The 16,997-nt window shown below is 44.1% G+C and overlaps 1 pseudogene; it reads left to right on the top strand.

Moving 5' to 3' along the window:
• Positions 1 to 4,243: 4,243 nt before the first annotated feature.
• LOC121833597 lies at positions 4,244 to 7,101 on the top strand (annotated as a pseudogene).
• The last annotated feature ends 9,896 nt before the right edge of the window (positions 7,102 to 16,997 follow it).

Genomic DNA, 16,997 nt, shown 5'->3' with positions numbered 1-16,997 from the left:
ATTATTTCTGCTTATACGAGGAAGTTGGGTGTTATGAGTGCAGGTCATCGCTTTATCCTTAAAGTATGAGCCGTGTTAGCGTAATAACTACGCCAGGAGGCACATTTCAATTCAGAAACAAAACTGAAACAACATCCATTTTGGATTTAATTTCTCAATATAGGTGCTCATTCTGAGTCTCTCCTAATCTAAGATGTGACTCACGGCGACATTATTCCACGCTGTCACACTTTCCTGCTGCACCAAGGGAGAGAGCTGCCGCCGACGCTACGAGATAGCGAATTTGCCAAGACAGCAGAGACGGCTGTCACAAGTTGTGTCGAAGGCTGTCTATGTCGATAGATCCTCCTATTACAAAAGTGAAGTCCCCCTTTTCTGGGCGCATCCAGCTGCTCTAACAACGCAAAACCGATTGGATTCAAGGCCGTTGTAATTTTCCAGAGTAAGACGTATCCTCTGGTAAATGCATTTGGTTGAAATTTGTTTCGACGGACCAGGTCACGTCAATGCGAGCCAGCTGCGCACGTGGAGCACATATGCGCAATTCGATAGAAAGAACGCAGGCGCTGTGGCTTCCTCTTCTGTTCCTTTCGGCCTTCCAGCTCCACGACGGCGCGACGCAGAACAGTGTCTTAACGAGAACAGTGGGCTGTGCTCAGGACAATCGGCAGGGTCTCAGCCAACACCACCCAGAAAGATCAAAGCCCTTACATTAGCATTTCGACGCCATCTTGTTTACACGGAGAAGCGCACACACTGGTTGGACTCGAGCGGTGCGTCGGCTGCCGTTTGGAACTCGTGGAAAGTCAGAGCGTGAAAGCACACTCGGAGTTGAGCGGGAGTGCAACTGCTGAGTTGGCGTCATCCGAGATCAATGATGTTCTGTGGATGTTGATGAGACTGTTCACATGCTTTGATTGTTCTAGGTGACGCGGTTTCATTTCACGACATGCCACTCGGCTCTTCGCGCTGCTCTGCGCCCCGCTCCCGCGGTAGACCGTCCACACCCAGAGACCTCGATCGACCGCCTCTTTTCGGTACGAATGCCTCTCTGTAGCATCTCATTAAATTGCCTGCTAGTATAGCCGGAACAATAAGCACGAACAAGCAGCTCTGCAATCCAGTGGAAAACGTACAAGAGCTACAGCAGCGTTCAGGTGCTGTCATACAAGCATTGCTATTGATTTACGCCTTCTTTTCCAGCAACCAAAGAATGCGTAGATTTCAGCCTTCCCAGTGTCTGTAGGAAACCTTGGGCGCAGTCGGAAATGTGCGCCTTAAATGAATGCCACAAAAAAAAAAAAAAAAAAATTGGGTATAGAACTTTTAACGCCACCTATCTCGTTAGGCGGAGCCATTGCAAGCAACACACTTGTAAAGTATCGTAGAATAGTGCTTTTACGAAGAAAAATACATAATAAACCAAGTCACGTTGTGATATAAAGCAATTGCTTGATACGGGGACCCTGCACGGGTATTGCTTGCTCGTGTTGGCGTTTGGGTGTTGGTTCCAATGCAGCAGGGCCATATGGATTAGAGTGTAACGGCCCGTTCACACACTCACAACCGAGCAGCTGGACCGGCTGAAACAAAGACCGGTTTCTAAGCCTCTTTCGGCGGCTTAGAACCTAATGGCGAATTCGCGTGGTCATTTCCCGGCAAAATATTTTGCCATATCTCCGCCAAAGGCGTTCGCGTGGTCAAAGGCTGGCGAGTGCGCGCCGTTCGGGTGGCACTTCTCAGGCGTGTGCTGGCAATTTCCCGGCACAATTTTTGCCCGAGCTCCAAGAGGTCAGGCAGCTTGTCTGCCAGACTGTATCCGGTATCGTCATATCCGAATCGGGAAAGGGAACCAAACGAAACAATGGTCGCCGATAGCGGGTTTGAGTAGAAAACGAAGCCATTGAGAAAGACACCCTCTGTGGTCCGAGAAAAGACAGCAAAAACAACGGAGATAAAGATAAAATATTTTAAAGGAAGCTTCCGCAAGATCAGTTTCCTATGGGACACAGCGTGTTATTACACCGCTGTGAAAAAAATGTATTGATAGTGCTGCAGCTCGACACTTGAACGCGCATTACTATTTTAAAAGGCTGGGTCAAATCAAAATCCTGAGGATTCCAGCAAAAAGGTAATAACAAGAAACTGGAATATCAAATGGCGACGCTGGTGAGCCTTCTGGGATCCTTGTAAGATGGCAACAGTGCTTCGAGAATCTAAACAAAATATATTCTAATTTGTTTACCCACATCTCAGAGTCCGAATATATGTTGCTGATGCCTACAGCGTGCCTATTATATCATAAAATATTCGAGGAAGAAGTTAACGAAGTTCACGCGCGACCCAGGCAGACGAAAACGCCAGTTGCAGGCGCTTTGTGTTCGGGTGGAGAGGGTCACGTGGTGCGCCGCTGCCGCGGTTTTCGTTGCCTGTGCCGCCGGCGTGAGCTCGCCGGCGATTGACCACCCGAATTCGCCATAAGGGACGCAACTGTCGGTTGAGCGCAGCCTCGTGCACATTACTGGAAAGAAGTAATAAACTAGAATTACAATTACTCTCCCTCAACAATATTTTAATTAGATTATTTGATTACTCAAGACGAAAACGGATGGGCCGTACTTTTCTGTCGAATTTAAAAACGAGACTTTCGTACTATCCGTAATTGGATTAAAATCGCCGGTTTGTGATCTTTATGTTTATGTTTATGTTTATTCTTATTTTCAGTGACCCACCAACAGCTTGACGCCTCCTTAGTGGTGCACTTATTCCTTCAGAAATACAACGCTAAACAGGATAAAAGCGAAACGTTAGGAAAGAACAATAGCCTCAACACACTGTCGAAATTTACGCTTTTCATCAAATATATCAAGGCTAGCATTCGCACAAATCTGTTCTAAATGGTTATAAGTCAATTGTAGGCGTGTTATGGGTGCAGCATGATAAAAGTCTATAGGATAAAACAAAGTATGAAGTCTACAAGACTGACGAGGAACGTGCAAATAGATGTGGCCGAGTAGCTCTGGGGAGTCAATTATACCATTTACAATCTTATACAAGTATGTCAGTTCACGAATTGTTCTCCTATTGTGCAACGAGTCTAACTTCACGAGTTCACAAATCCTCTCATAACTATAGAAATAATTCGGTTGAAAATAACGATCAAACAAAACACGAACAAACCTACGTTGAACACTCTCAATTAAACCTGAATTTGTCACTCCAATACAGTTCCAGACAACTGAGGCATATTCAACACGACTACGCACCAGTGAAGAGAACAAACGTAAAATACAAAGTGGTTTAGAAAAATCGCGTGTCACTCGTGTAATGGCTCCCAGCACACGAAAGGAAGCATTCGTAATTGTGGTCACGTGATGGTTGAAATTAATTGCAGGATCCATAAAAACGCCTAGATCACGAATGACCTCAACGCGAGTAATATTGGTGGAATCTAATACATAGGGAAAACTCAGAATTTCACGCTTCCTAGAAAAGGACATAACTTTCGTCTTTGACTCATTTAAGAGTAGGTCATTTGAAAAACACCACGCCGAAATAGAATCTATATCGCGCTGAAGACATTTACAATCGTCAACCGTTTTAACCGCTGTAAACAACTTAATATCATCAGCAAATAACAAAAACAAAAATATAATCCACCGATTTTGGTAAACGGTCCTCGTGTCGGAAACCTCGTTCCAGGATTCCTTATAGTCCGTTGCGACTCAAGAAGGGAGGGTGAGGGAAAGGACGGTGACGAGGAGGAAGCTGAGTTAACGCTAAAGAGAGGAGGAGGTTTCCCCTCTCCCACGTTCCGTCTGCTTTCTTCTTCCCGGCTTTCCTTTCCCTCGCCCTGCCTTCTTTAGTTGCACCGGAGTATAATAGGAGATTTGAGCGGACAGAGGGCGCCCTTAGAGGGGGGAGGACACAATAGCAACGGTTACAAAGTTTAGTTCTTCCAAAAGTAATAGTACTACTAAAGACAACGTACCTAAGTAGGCGAGCTGGTTATTATAGAGGGAGTGTCTAGCGTTCCGTCTAGACGGAACACTAGAATCCAGTAAAGTTCCGTCCTGACGGAACTATATCCCCCACTAGAGTTCCGTCCATGGTTCCAGTTCCGGTTTTCGTGGCGCCATCTCGAGGACTGTTGAGGATCCTCTATGCACCAGTCAATGTGCACGCCCAATCAGCCGAATGGCCGCATCTCGCATGGCGCCCGACGCTACCACGTGCGAACGCCATGGAGGCTGCCGCAAAGTTTGCGACATTTGAGGCATTAGAAGATGCCTTGAGAAGGTATAGCGAAGAGAACTACGTGCCGTATTATAAGCGTGAATCACAGCTATTAAAGCGGCGAAACGGAAAGGCATTAAACGCCACATTAACCAGAACATCAGTGTGTACCAGGTGCATTATCACTGTATCAAAGGCGGCCGCAACTTAAAGAGCCGAAGCAAAGGAGAGCGAGAAACCAAGTAAGTATCACTTTTCACTTCCATCTGTTTAGCACCTCTGTAGACAATTAGTAATGCTTATGTTGATTTATCGTGAATTACATTTTTTCACAGAACCTTTGTCGATAGGTGTCCGGCCCATTTCAAATGCTGCGTGTCCGCAGATGGGGAGCACTTGGAGATGATGTCGAGCAAGACAGAACACAATCACCTCGTGTCAAAGGTATGCTCCATGATACAAATATTAGATATTATTTTAAGCATATGTTCCGCATTATCTGAGCACATAGACAAACTGGCCACAAGCTCTGCTGCATGTTCATGGTACATTCAATATTATAATTCTGCTCTTGTTCCAGGCCACCCACGAGCAACTTCCGAAGCAACGAGCACTGCCTGGGAGGTGAAGGAGGAGGTCCAGGAGCTGATAAGACTCAAAGCAAAGAAAAAGCTGATAAAGCAAAAGATCCAGCAAGAAACTGTTCGTGTTGTCCTGCTCAAGGATCTCAGAAACCTGGCCAGCTCTCTGAAGTCCCCAGCAAAGAACGACCTCAAAAACACTGTGGAGATGCTTCAGAGAGACTGCAGTATGTCTCACACACATTTATTGGGACGCCCTAAAAGTATTCCATGGATGAATAAGCCTTGGAAACAATTAGGCGGACACATTTCTACCTACATGTAAAAAAATAACAAAAAACTACGAGGGCACCTAGGCTTTCTCCTATGATATAATATTGCATGAGCATTACCTTTGGCCGAGTTATGTTGGCTAGTTATATTGGTGTGTTTGAGTGCTGTCTTTGCGAGTTAATGCCGTCGCGAAAGGCAGGAGGACAAACCGGCCTCAATTGGGCATTAAAGCCGAGTCTTATTTGCCAAGTTTCTAGTGTCGATTCGTGCTCCTAGTCCTCGCTGGGATTCGGGACAGCACCTGCGAGTCTGTGGTGGGGGGATGGATGGAGGAGGGGGCGGAAAACCAGGGCGATGGAGCAGGTTAAAACTGCGGTCACGCTTTTCTGCCAAAGCTTTTGGTTACGGTTTTCCCGCTGAGGGAGCCAGGTAGTGCCCACGCATTATTATATCCTGTCACATGGCTCATACAACAGATCATGATTGGTGCCTCAAGGAGACTGTGTATTCTTTTTGCTGGACATTATCTCTCCCTCTACATGGAGTGTCCCAGTACCCAACATTCTCTTGGGAAATCGGCATGTAATTCGTTAGTGTTGCATTCACTTTAATCTCTTAGACATTGGATTTCTGTGTTCATGACTATGCAGGTATAGACTGCCATGTCCTTGTGAGCTACAACCAGTTTCAGGGACTCCTGATCTCCACTGCATCGATGAGGGGAACAATGACTGCCTATCCGGAGTTTCTTGGAATGGATGCGACATATAGGCTTCTCAACCTTAGAACTCCAGTTTATGTCATCCATAACGCAGACCCGAATGGATCAACAGAGGTCGTCTGCATCGCGATCCTCGTCAGAGAAGATGCGTTGAGCTTGAGGTGGCTCCTAGAGAAGTTCCAACAGCTCAACCCTTCATGGGCGCGCATACGGTGTATTATGGTGGACAAAAACTTGCTGGAAAGAGGCTTACTGAAGAGGCGCTTCCCCGAGGCGCATTTCTTAATCTGTGTGTTTCACACTTTAAAAACATTCAGACGCGAGATAACTTGCACGAAGTTGGGCATAACAGCTTTCCAGCGTGACCATGCCCTCCAGCTCCTTCAAAGGATGGTGCATGCGAGATTAGACGACAAATTCTTCCAAATTGAAAGTCAGCTTGACACCACAGCACCAGCACCGGCACTTCAGTACTATGGCAAGAACTGGCGCAACATGAAAGATGAGTGGTACACAGGACCACGATTCTCAGTTGGAAGTTTTAATAACACTAGGAACAACCGCCTTGAAAGTATTAAAGCAAAGCTGAAGAGTGTTGTTCCTCTGTACTGCACACTTGAGCAGTTTGTGCCAGCATTGTACAGTGTACTGAACACGCTGCAGGAATAGAGGGACCGCCTGGCAACCGACTCAGTCTACAAGCGTCCAGCACAGTTAGAAGCTGAGGAGAACCTCCAGCAGTACCAGCGACGCCTGACTGGTTATGCTTTTCCATTTCTGAAAAAAGCAAGAACTCTCAAAGTCGGTTGATGTGCGAGAGGACCAACCAGGGGCAGTAACACTACCTTTCACGCTCCGGGGAAACTGTTACCACTACGGCCAGCTGCTTCTGCTCCTTCAGGCTGTTAATGATGTTGCCCTGTCGGCACATCCTGGCAGTATGGAGGTCCAAGGGCCTCAGTCTTTACGTAAAAGGTCTTTACAGTCAGACGTGGAGCAGAAAGTATTACCATTGTCAACAAAGGCTGTTTCAACCAAGAGGAGTCTGGCACAGATCTCGTGAGTACGTCTGTGGCTCCAATCATTAGGAAACCAAAACAGCAAACCCAGCAACAGAAGTACAGAGCTGCGTTTCTGTTGTGCAAGTACCTTGCAGAATTGGCTTCGGAGGAAACGAACGAAAGATTTGTGCAGCGCCTAGGGACCTTCAAAACACTCATCAAGGAACGGGACGATGGACACTGTCGATGTAGTGCGGCAAAACTGCTATGGACTACAAAGCACTGTTGAAGCAGCTCCTTAATCACTGGATTGCCGTCGAATCTCGCCCTCACCTCCAATAGGACAGATGGATGGAACCCTTGCAACAGCCTTAGACCATCTGGAGAGCACTGAGCTTGTGGTCTCGGACAGAAACGACTCGGGTTCAAGTGCAGTAGATACAGCAAGCTAGCTTCCTGCCGATGTTGTGCAACAGAGCTGCTATTGACTGCAGATCAATGATGACATAGATCTTCAAGTCCTGGAGTGTTGCCGAAGCTCGCCTTCGCCTCTGCAGATACATATGGACAAGCCAATGTCAAATTACTTGTATCATCCGGAGAACACCCAGCTTGTCCAGAAGAGAAACTGTTCAAGTCCAGTGAACATGACTGCCCGCCAGCTTCTCTTAGATATGCTTCTTGACAGCACACCAACAGTAGGTTCTCCAGAAGCTAGTGCAGGAGAACCACAAGCTCAGCCAAACCTTCTGGTTGCAGTTATGGTTGTCAGTGGTCCCTCCGTAGCAACCACAGAGCAGCTCAGTCTTCGAGGCATCCAAATGCCAAAACGGATCAAGCCACGCGGTCGTCCAGCAGGCTCCAATGTCACTGTCATCGGACTCTCTAGAAAAAAAACTGAATCCAAAAGCCTTCGCAGACCTGGAAACATCAGAAAGGCAAATAATGGTGCTGGCATGGTTGGTAGGACACAGAGATCCCGCATGTGCCGTCGACAGAGGAATTCAGTTGAGTGAGTAGAATTGTATATCTGCATTACTTTCATTACCTCGGTGGGCCTCTGCGGAATGTTTTTCAATGCTTGGCATTCCTAAATTGGTATTTTTCGCTTAGTAGAAATGAAACTACTGAGATCGACCGTATGTGAATACATGGTGCCTACTAGCCTGAAGAACCGGGAATTTCCAGAGTCTTTTGGATCCTCTATATCGTTGAAGTTGAGAGTGTTGAGTGGTCGAGGACAAGCAACACGTCTTTTATTGATGCGAAAGAGGCATTGTGTCGTATTCGTCCACTTTGTTTTTTATTCTTCCATGTAAGCATTGGATCATATGGGAAAGTCGGGGAATTATCAGAGAAACCCTCAGAAAGTGTGCTGAATCGGTCGAAATGACCAGTGAAAGCGGCACGACGCCGCAAAACGAAGCGCAGCGGTTGCTTATCGGCACAGCCATGCCGAATAACTTTTTCGAAATGCCATATATTGACCCAAAAACGGTCAAGGATAGGGAAACACCTAAAAAATCAGGGAATTTGAATTCAGTGATTTGTTAGACACTCTGGAATAGATGAAATCACCTTCGTGTAGACCGTCTAATTCAGTACACCCTCTTATCCCCTACCTGGATTAATCTTTGCTTTTTAAAAATGAACTTTGGTTATCCTCTTTTAATCTGGGATAAAATGTTCGCTTAAAACTACTGTGCCCATTTATTAATGTCCAGAAAATGTGTGTCACTTTGCAGATGAAGTCAAGGTGGAAATGATTCTTTCTAGACCTCCAGAGGCGATCTTGGACAACCAAGTGAATGTTGACTCGGTTAAGAACTTTTTAACTGCTGATGGCTGGTGTGCTCTTTCTCCTGTCCTCGAGGCCAAGAGAAAAGCCATGTCATGGAAATGTAATGCATGCAAGGACCGGATAGCCGATGCACCTTCAGTTGTCTGTGAGGCGTGTTTTTGCTGGTACCATCAATGATGCGAGAACGTCAAAACAAGTGCTTTGGAAACTGCGCAAGCATGGTTTTCCAAAAAGTGCCTCTAAACACAATCTGTTGCTGTACATTTTCTTTTGTATTGGCGTTTCAAACTACAGCTCTTGTGACCTGTTATATTGCTTTCTCTTACTTTTGTCAGGATTTTATATGTTTGCGAATACGGCCACAAGGCGCCGCCATATCCGATTATGTTGTCTTAGCAAAAGTCGGCGCGGTGCCCAGGGGTCGTACTTGCAAACGTGTAGGATAAAGTGTTTCCTTCCTTATGTTCCATCAGGGATGGGCGAAATACATGCAAATATGTATCAAAATACAAATACAAAATGCTTCGTCAAAAATGTATTTAATTACAAATCTAATTACATTTCCAAAAAAAAAGAGCATTTAAGTACAAGATACAAATACAACCAAATGTATTTGGTCTCCTCCAAATACTTTCCCATATACATTCCTCAAAATTTGCATCAGCGACTTCAGGGCACTTGCAACGGGTTTCTGGGTATCTCATCTTAATTTTGCATCGCACACTCGGGAGTTAGTGTGCGAGGTTCTAGTAACGTAATAGAAATATGATCACAAAAAATGTAATCAGCTTGGACGTAATAGGTGAAAAAAGTACAAAGCTTCAAGCAGCTTTTTTTGTTGATTACATATTGGTATAGACCAACAAAGAACCGAGAAGACCAAGACGCGCAGCACTAGCTAGAGAAAGTTGTATTGTTGCAACTCGCGCCAGTTACGAAACTCTGGACGACCCGCGAATTTAGAACGTTCGAGGCAAAAATATGAATGGAAATCAGGCTGAACAGCATCACAAGTTGTCACAGGCACTTATTTAGCCAGCCTGCCTGTGAAGGTCGATTTCGTCACTATACTTGCCCTGGACTAGCACCGTAATCACAAAGTCACTAAACGCTTGTGCTTGATAGAGAGGGACTGCACTCGGTGCAGAACGTAGTTTTCTTCCTGCTCTGGAGTGTGACAATAAATTTGAAGGATGTATTTTCGCCCACAAAATTGTATTTAATTACAATTGTATTTGAAATACCCACGCTTTAGTATTTAAATACACACGTCAAATACATTACCCAATTTGTAATTAAATACAAATGCAAAATACACGAAGTATTTGAAATACGTATTTCAAATACTTGTATTTGAAATACTGCCCATCTCTGATTATATTGTTGTTGTAACCTGTATCCTTCAAATGGAGCAACTGATTCCTCATAAAACTTTTTTTTTGTGTGTGTAGAAAGGCCTTCTTGAGGGCAGCGTCCAAAATTGTCATCACTTGCCTCTCTTAACTAACTGGAAATGACAACTTTTATAAGGCAACAACGGTTTCGGGGCCACTTTGACAGACTTTCACAAGAGCCTCCCGTGTACAAACAATTTCGAATCCAAGCATTGCATCACACAACCCAGAGGTTCTTCACCACAAAATACCCCAAATCAAGCGCTGCGCTTGTGATCACAGGCATGGCGAGGCGTGTGCAAACTCCAGGAGGTTGCGAGGGTGAGATGGCTGTATAAAAGGAAGTTGTGCATGGTGATTAAAAATGTAGTTGCTGAGTTTGAGACGTTTATGTTCGTCCATCCTTATAAACCTCCGTCTCGGGTTGTAGAATGTCTATAATAAGATTACACTTGGGATTACTTCCTTATAAATGTATTCAAATGATTACAAAATTTCTCCGAACTGTAATTGATCACATACATTAATTTGATTGTGTGAATGGGCATTTAAGTGATTGCCGTATGAGTCTTTTTTTATTGATTTTACGGTTTTTCTGACTTGTGGCAAAACAAAAACACAAAAAACACCACCAATGAGGCCTTGACCAGCACGGTCTTTGATCTTACTCGACGTCCCGAGTGAAGGTGATGTACTTTGCTGCTCAGGTACCATGAATGGTGACGCAGACAATCTCGGTGTTTCCAATTTAGAAAGCCATTGAATGTATATCGAGCCATTCACGTAAGCCACGGCCAAATTTGTTTGTCCGCGTTGACCATTTGCAGAGATGGCGTTGACTGCCAACTGCCTCAAGCATGGTCATAAGAAAATCATAGCTGGACTTCGCCGCAAGCTTCGTATGGCCAGCAAACGAATTGTCAAGCAATGAAATGTGATTGAGACTATGTTTTATGCACTCCCGTTCCTGTTCAGTCCTGGAACCTTGTTTGCAGTTGTAAATAAACTGATGAGGTGATGATTTGTCTATACGACGGTCTTTTTCATACTCAAAAACCATAAACAAAACCAAAACGAAATGCGAGCGGCTCAGTTTTATGACAGAAATAAGCGGCTAAGCTTTAAGCGATAAGCTACGCGGCTGCAATGAGAGCACTACACATACTACCCTGGTAGACTGAATTATTTGCCTTTCTGCATATTCAAGCAGTGAACGGTGATTCATCTCAAAATTAGATGTTGTACCAGATCGGTATAACTACTAACCTGGGGTAATAATAACAAGCACAGCTTGACTGTAATGTAACCGATATCGTAAATGATTTAAAGTGCTATCCACAGCACCGCTCATTTACCTAAAGACTTGTCGACAACGCCAGCGGCGTGCGTACACGCCGCTGGCGTTGTACTTACAGTTATCGCACAGTGCAATATGCAAGGATCCAAGATGGCGGCAAGGATATGGATGAATTTGAGCGGCACGACGCCATTCCGAAACAAAGCTTGGGAGTTTCGGTACTCTGGAAACACATTCAGTGACTCTACTTTGTTTCCCAGCCAGAGGGAGTGTTTTGCCGTGACATCATAAACATGAGTTGTACGTCCGCGTTGTTTGTTTCCTTGCTAATTAGTTACTTGAACAAATCTCACCGAATGAAGTCATCATGTTTGCTTATCACATCCCAGGTGGACAGTCCTTGGTGACGCTCGTTTTGCAAATTAGGAGCATCGGGATTATGGGTGTCCTGCTCGCAGAACTGGGACACCTAGCGAGGAGGAAAAAAGAGACGAAACGAATCAAAGCGAATGCTTTTGCGAGGACATGAAAAAAATGTGTTACAATTGTTGAGTATTTCACGTAAATTGTGCTGAGACGGCATGATAAGTTATCATTTATGTTTGTATTCAAAAATTGAAATTAAGTGGGAAAACAATACTTATTCGTCACTGTTCCCTTGACAAATACAAGCGTTCAGTTTCATCTCTCCTTTCCCTCTTGGAAATAAAAGTGATAGCAAGCACCTGGGCGGGTGTGATGACCACGGTAGCAATTTGACACGAAATTGAAGGGAAAGTGAAATTCCGTCCTCCTTAAAAGACAGCGTTCTAGAAGCAAAACTTACCCCGTTTAGGTACGGCAAGAACATGATGGACGCTGGAGCTGGCTGTATGTCCTGATGGAAGGTGACCTCACAGAGGTCGGACATGTCCATGCAGGCATCATTCTTCGGACAAACCGAGCCAGTGGCGTCGCTTAGTTTGAATCTGATCTCATCGGTGCATCTTGTGGCCTCCATCTATGGAAAAAAAAAAAAAGAACACAAAAATAACACGCTGTCTTATTCAAAGGTTACTAGCAATTTTAACCAATATTTATTTCGGAAAGAGAAGGCAGGCAGACTTCGAGAGTACAAGGAGACAAGTAGCATCTGTTGCAGAAAACGGGCCCCGTGAGATTCACAAAATATTTGCTAACCTTTTGATTTCGAAATCAGACAACGTTAGGCATTGAAAACAATTGCCTCGTATTAATCGCTAACGCTATATTCGAATAGAGTTTGAGTATTAGGCAACGAGTAGTTCATTTTTGCTGTGGCATAAACACGATTTTTGTTTCTCGGCAGGCCAGGGCACCGCAAGGACTTACGCATAACTTGCCTCTCACTGTACTAAGATTTCTATAATATGCCTTTAGCGACGCATAGGCACAAACAAAACACGTGCAGTCGTTTGGTTAGAGAGGACGTACCTGCATATCTTTAGGATTCGTAAAAACATGGTTTAAGCTAGAGCTAAAACAACGCTAATTAAATAAAGGGACGCACTAAAAGGGAGCCAATACCTCCCATTTAGCGCGCTCTTTCACAATGTGTTTTACTCATGAACTTACTAAACAAGGCAGACTGGGGCATGTAGAATTGTGCATGTAGTGAACCTTGATTTATCAGGAAAAAATTCGACCTGGGCTTGGTTTATTCCAGAGTCATGCGCCACCTACTACCTGTGGCATCACGGGAAGTGAATGTGCGGAAGTAAGAGGCTTTGTCCCGGAAGCGAGAGCCTGGCAGCTGTCGAAATAGTTCGAGTGTTGATCTGAACATCATTCAAGACGCTGGTTTTTATTCTGCCAAGAAAGCCGGCTTTCTGCCCGGTAGACAGAGCAAGAAGACCCGAGAAGTCTTCAGGGAAGCCATTTTACGCCTGGGTATTTTGAAATTCTACCAGGATCGTGAAAGAAATCCCAGCTTTCGACATAACTAAACTACGCGTCGCAGAAAGCGGAAACTTCGCGCAAATGTGGCGCTAGCAGTGATGACAGAATGCGAAACTTTGAGATCTTACTCTAATATCCGTAACATGAAGAAACAACATTGTAAACGCCTGTTGCGCTTATTCCAATGTAAAACCTTCTAAGTAATAAACGAAATAAACAAAGTAATAAATAAATAACAACAACAACTATAGGCCAGTCTCCCATTTTGTAGTTTGTCTAAAGTTTATGAAATTGTTTTGCACACCCGCCTTTGTGCATATTTTTGTCGGAAGATTATTCCTGAGCATTTTGGTTTCATGAAAGGCCGCTCCACAGAAACAAACGTGTGTTCCTTCATACATCAGATTGAACCATCTGTCCATAGCGGAGGACAAGCATATGTAGTCTGCTTTGATATGAGTTTTTGATATGAGATTAGTTTTTCCTGTGTATTGGATTCCACCAATATTACTCGCGTTGAGGTCATCCGTGATCTAGGCGTTTTTAAGGGTCCTGCAATTAATTTCAATCATCACGTGACTACTATTACGAATGCTTCCTTTAGAGTGCTGGGAGCCATTACGCAAGCGACACGCGATTTTTTTAAACCACTTTGTATTTTACGTTTGTTTTCTTCACTGGTGCGTAGTCGTGTTGAATATGCCCCTGTTGTCTGGAACTGTATTGTAGTGACAAGTTCAGGTGTAATTGAGAGATCTCAAAGTAGGTTCGTTCGTGTTTTGTTTGATCGTTATTTTCAGCCGAATTATTTCTATAGTTATGAGAGGATTTGTGAACTCGTGAAGTTAGATTCGTTGCATAACAGGAGAGCAATTTGTGAACTGACATATTTGTATAAGATTGTAAATAGTATAATTGATTCCCCAGAGCTACTCAGTGACATCTACTTGCACGTTCCTCGTAAGTCTTCTAGACTTTATACTTCGTTTTATTTTACCGAATTTTACCATGCTGCACCCATGACACGCCTACAATAGACTTAAAACCATTTAGAACAGATTTGTGCGAATGCTAGCCTTGATATTTTTGATGATAAGCGTAAATTTCCAAAGTGTGTTGAGGCTATTGTTTTTTTCCTAACGTTCCGCTTTTATCCTCTTTAACATTTTACTACTCATTGACTCATTGATAAGTGCACCACTAAGGAGGCGTTAAGTTGTTGGTGGGTCACTGAAAATAAGAATAAATAAATAAACAAATAAATACATAAAATTAAATAAATAAACACATTGTATTTCTTCCCGACAAGTGTTTTTTTTAGTTTACTAAGTTTAACTACCGCTGTACTTTCTTGGTTTGATAATTATTAAGCTCAGGTGAATGTTGGTACTTAAATCAATTATATTTGTGACTTTTAATCTTATCTGAGCAACGTCATTTCCTGAAACATATGTATTCTATTACTGCAATATAGAATCACATTATAGCGGTATTTCAGCTTTCTGCGATACAAAGTCTTTCTATGCGGAAAAAAATATAATATGTATTGACTTTTTTCTTGTGGATCGCGTATTTTTGTTTATCAATTTTGCCAGTGCACGTTTAAATATCCTATGCTGGCGTACTACCGTGAGATTGTCAAGCCACAAAGCACCTGAAAGCATAAAAAAGCGTTAAACAAAACACCAATAGCGTGAGAAAAGCGCAAGACGTCCAACTTCCTGGTCATTCCAGGAACTTCCACAATTCGCAGGGAAAAAAAAAGAAAGTAAAAATTTGTTCCCTGTTTATTTTTCTTTTCTTTTTAAGAAAAGTTAATTCCATTTATTGCAGCTCGCATTTTGTTTTTTTACTTTCTTCTTATACTATTTTCTCTTCGCTGAAAGAAACGAGTATAATACATTGGTCGGCAAATAATCGAGCTTAGTGGAAACTGAACACACCGCCATAAGTATTAAAGGTAACGAAACAACACAAAAAAAAAATAAAAAAAAGGGGGGATGTGTTTCTAACGAAGCTCCGCTGCAGACAGTCGATATCCGAAAACACGATTGGTCTTTTATGAAGGCCAACACGAATTCCTAATATTGGTGCCTCGGTTTTTGTATCGCGATCCTCTGTCGGCTTCCCTTTCCTTCATAAGACCTTGGCAGACCGAGCCCGCCTTGCTTTTGTATTTTTGCCCGAAGCGCCTTTCTCTCTCTCTCTAATCCGGCGTCACTTTGGCATGTCGAGAACGGTTACACTCAGCAGCCACTTCTGAAGAGCTATCTCCTTTTCAGTGAACTCCCTCCTTTAAGAAGCATTGGGAAGACTGTGGCAGGTCCAGAGAGCGCCTCGTCCGACGAACCACCCATGTGCGCCAGATAGACATAAGGATGGCATATGTTTCTCACTCTCACACGCATACGGAAGCCTTTCGATGTGACGGCCCCAATTTTAAACGGAAAGGGGGCTTACATAAAAAGGAAATGTTCATAGTCTCAAACAGCAACATCTACTTTCCGAAGTATAGCTATTCGTCAGACGGGGAATCTGGTATGTCACTGAGAGGATAGTTTTGCGTGCTGGAAGGCTGGCTCATCCGGTCTTAGGCCGTCAGTGGCCGTATCATGGTTTCCGCATGGGAGGCAGTGGGGAAATTTAGGTATGCTGCGTACACTCACTTTGTTGCGACTGCAGTAGAGCGTCTTGTCGGGAGAGGAAGCGTGCTCCGCGAAGACGCCGTAGCGGTGGTTGGCCCAGTGATGTATTAGATGGTACTCTGTATGAAGGGGAAGACGAGCAAATGCCATCAAAACATTTACTGCTTAAATATCATCCACGCAAAGAGAATAAACGTCGACGACTAAACGGTGAATGGTATATTATACGGTGGCCGTCTATGAACCATTTCCCGCTCTAAAGAACACTTTCGAGCACCCCCGGAACGCTCTAATATTTTAACTGCTCGATTCGCGCTCGAAAACAGACAAAACAAAGATGGCCCCTTATGTTGTATTCTTTTTTTTTAAGTTTTGTCCCGCGATTTTTAGTTCCACACTCAACCGGATCTGCTCGAATTTTGTCTGTGACGCATTACAGTTTCTGATACTTCTCCGGGTCCGTGTGAAAAAGCTTCTCGGAAAACTCGTCTAGCACGCCATGATCTTTTTGGCCGACCCGTTCAGCATCCGATCCATATAGAGCATTTTTCCGGCTTTTGTGTACTGGAGTGTTGTGCCCGACCAAGCTGAGCGTGAATGCATCTGAAAACGCCCCTCCGCGAGGTCAGGGCTCCGCCGCTTCTGGATCCGAGGAAAGTAGCGCCGAACTCCCCGTACGGTCGGCATTTTGGTCCTTATAATGAGCAGTTTCTCCACGAACTCTCCATTCTTAGTGAGCCGATCTAATTTTGGGGTGACAGGTTGCCTTGTAAAAGCATTTTCTCTATGCCCCGATTGTTTATCCACAACACTGGCCAAGCAAGCCTGCAGCTTCGCTTCACATGCGGCATCTGTGCTTCGTGGTGTGGGAACACAAGTTGCCTCTCTTGAAACATGCAAGAAGAATATTATTGTAAAATATCTCTGGAGATCAGCACACTTTTTCCGTTAATTTCATACATAGTGCCAATGACGTTTATATTGGCAAAGATCGCTTTTAGTGCAATGATGCTCCTTATCGGACATGAACGGGACGCTTTTGATGCTTCGATGTGGGAAAAAAAAACGAAATGGCGATTACCATCAGCGAATGGCTTTGCCAGATTTCGGTCGTCACGATGTTTGGGTCAG

This window comes from Ixodes scapularis, unplaced genomic scaffold, assembly GCF_016920785.2.
Source record: "Ixodes scapularis isolate PalLabHiFi unplaced genomic scaffold, ASM1692078v2 PGA_scaffold8__174_contigs__length_109621045, whole genome shotgun sequence".
NCBI classification, from domain to species: domain Eukaryota; kingdom Metazoa; phylum Arthropoda; class Arachnida; order Ixodida; family Ixodidae; genus Ixodes; species Ixodes scapularis.
This window is presented reverse-complemented; position numbering and strand designations above follow the sequence as displayed.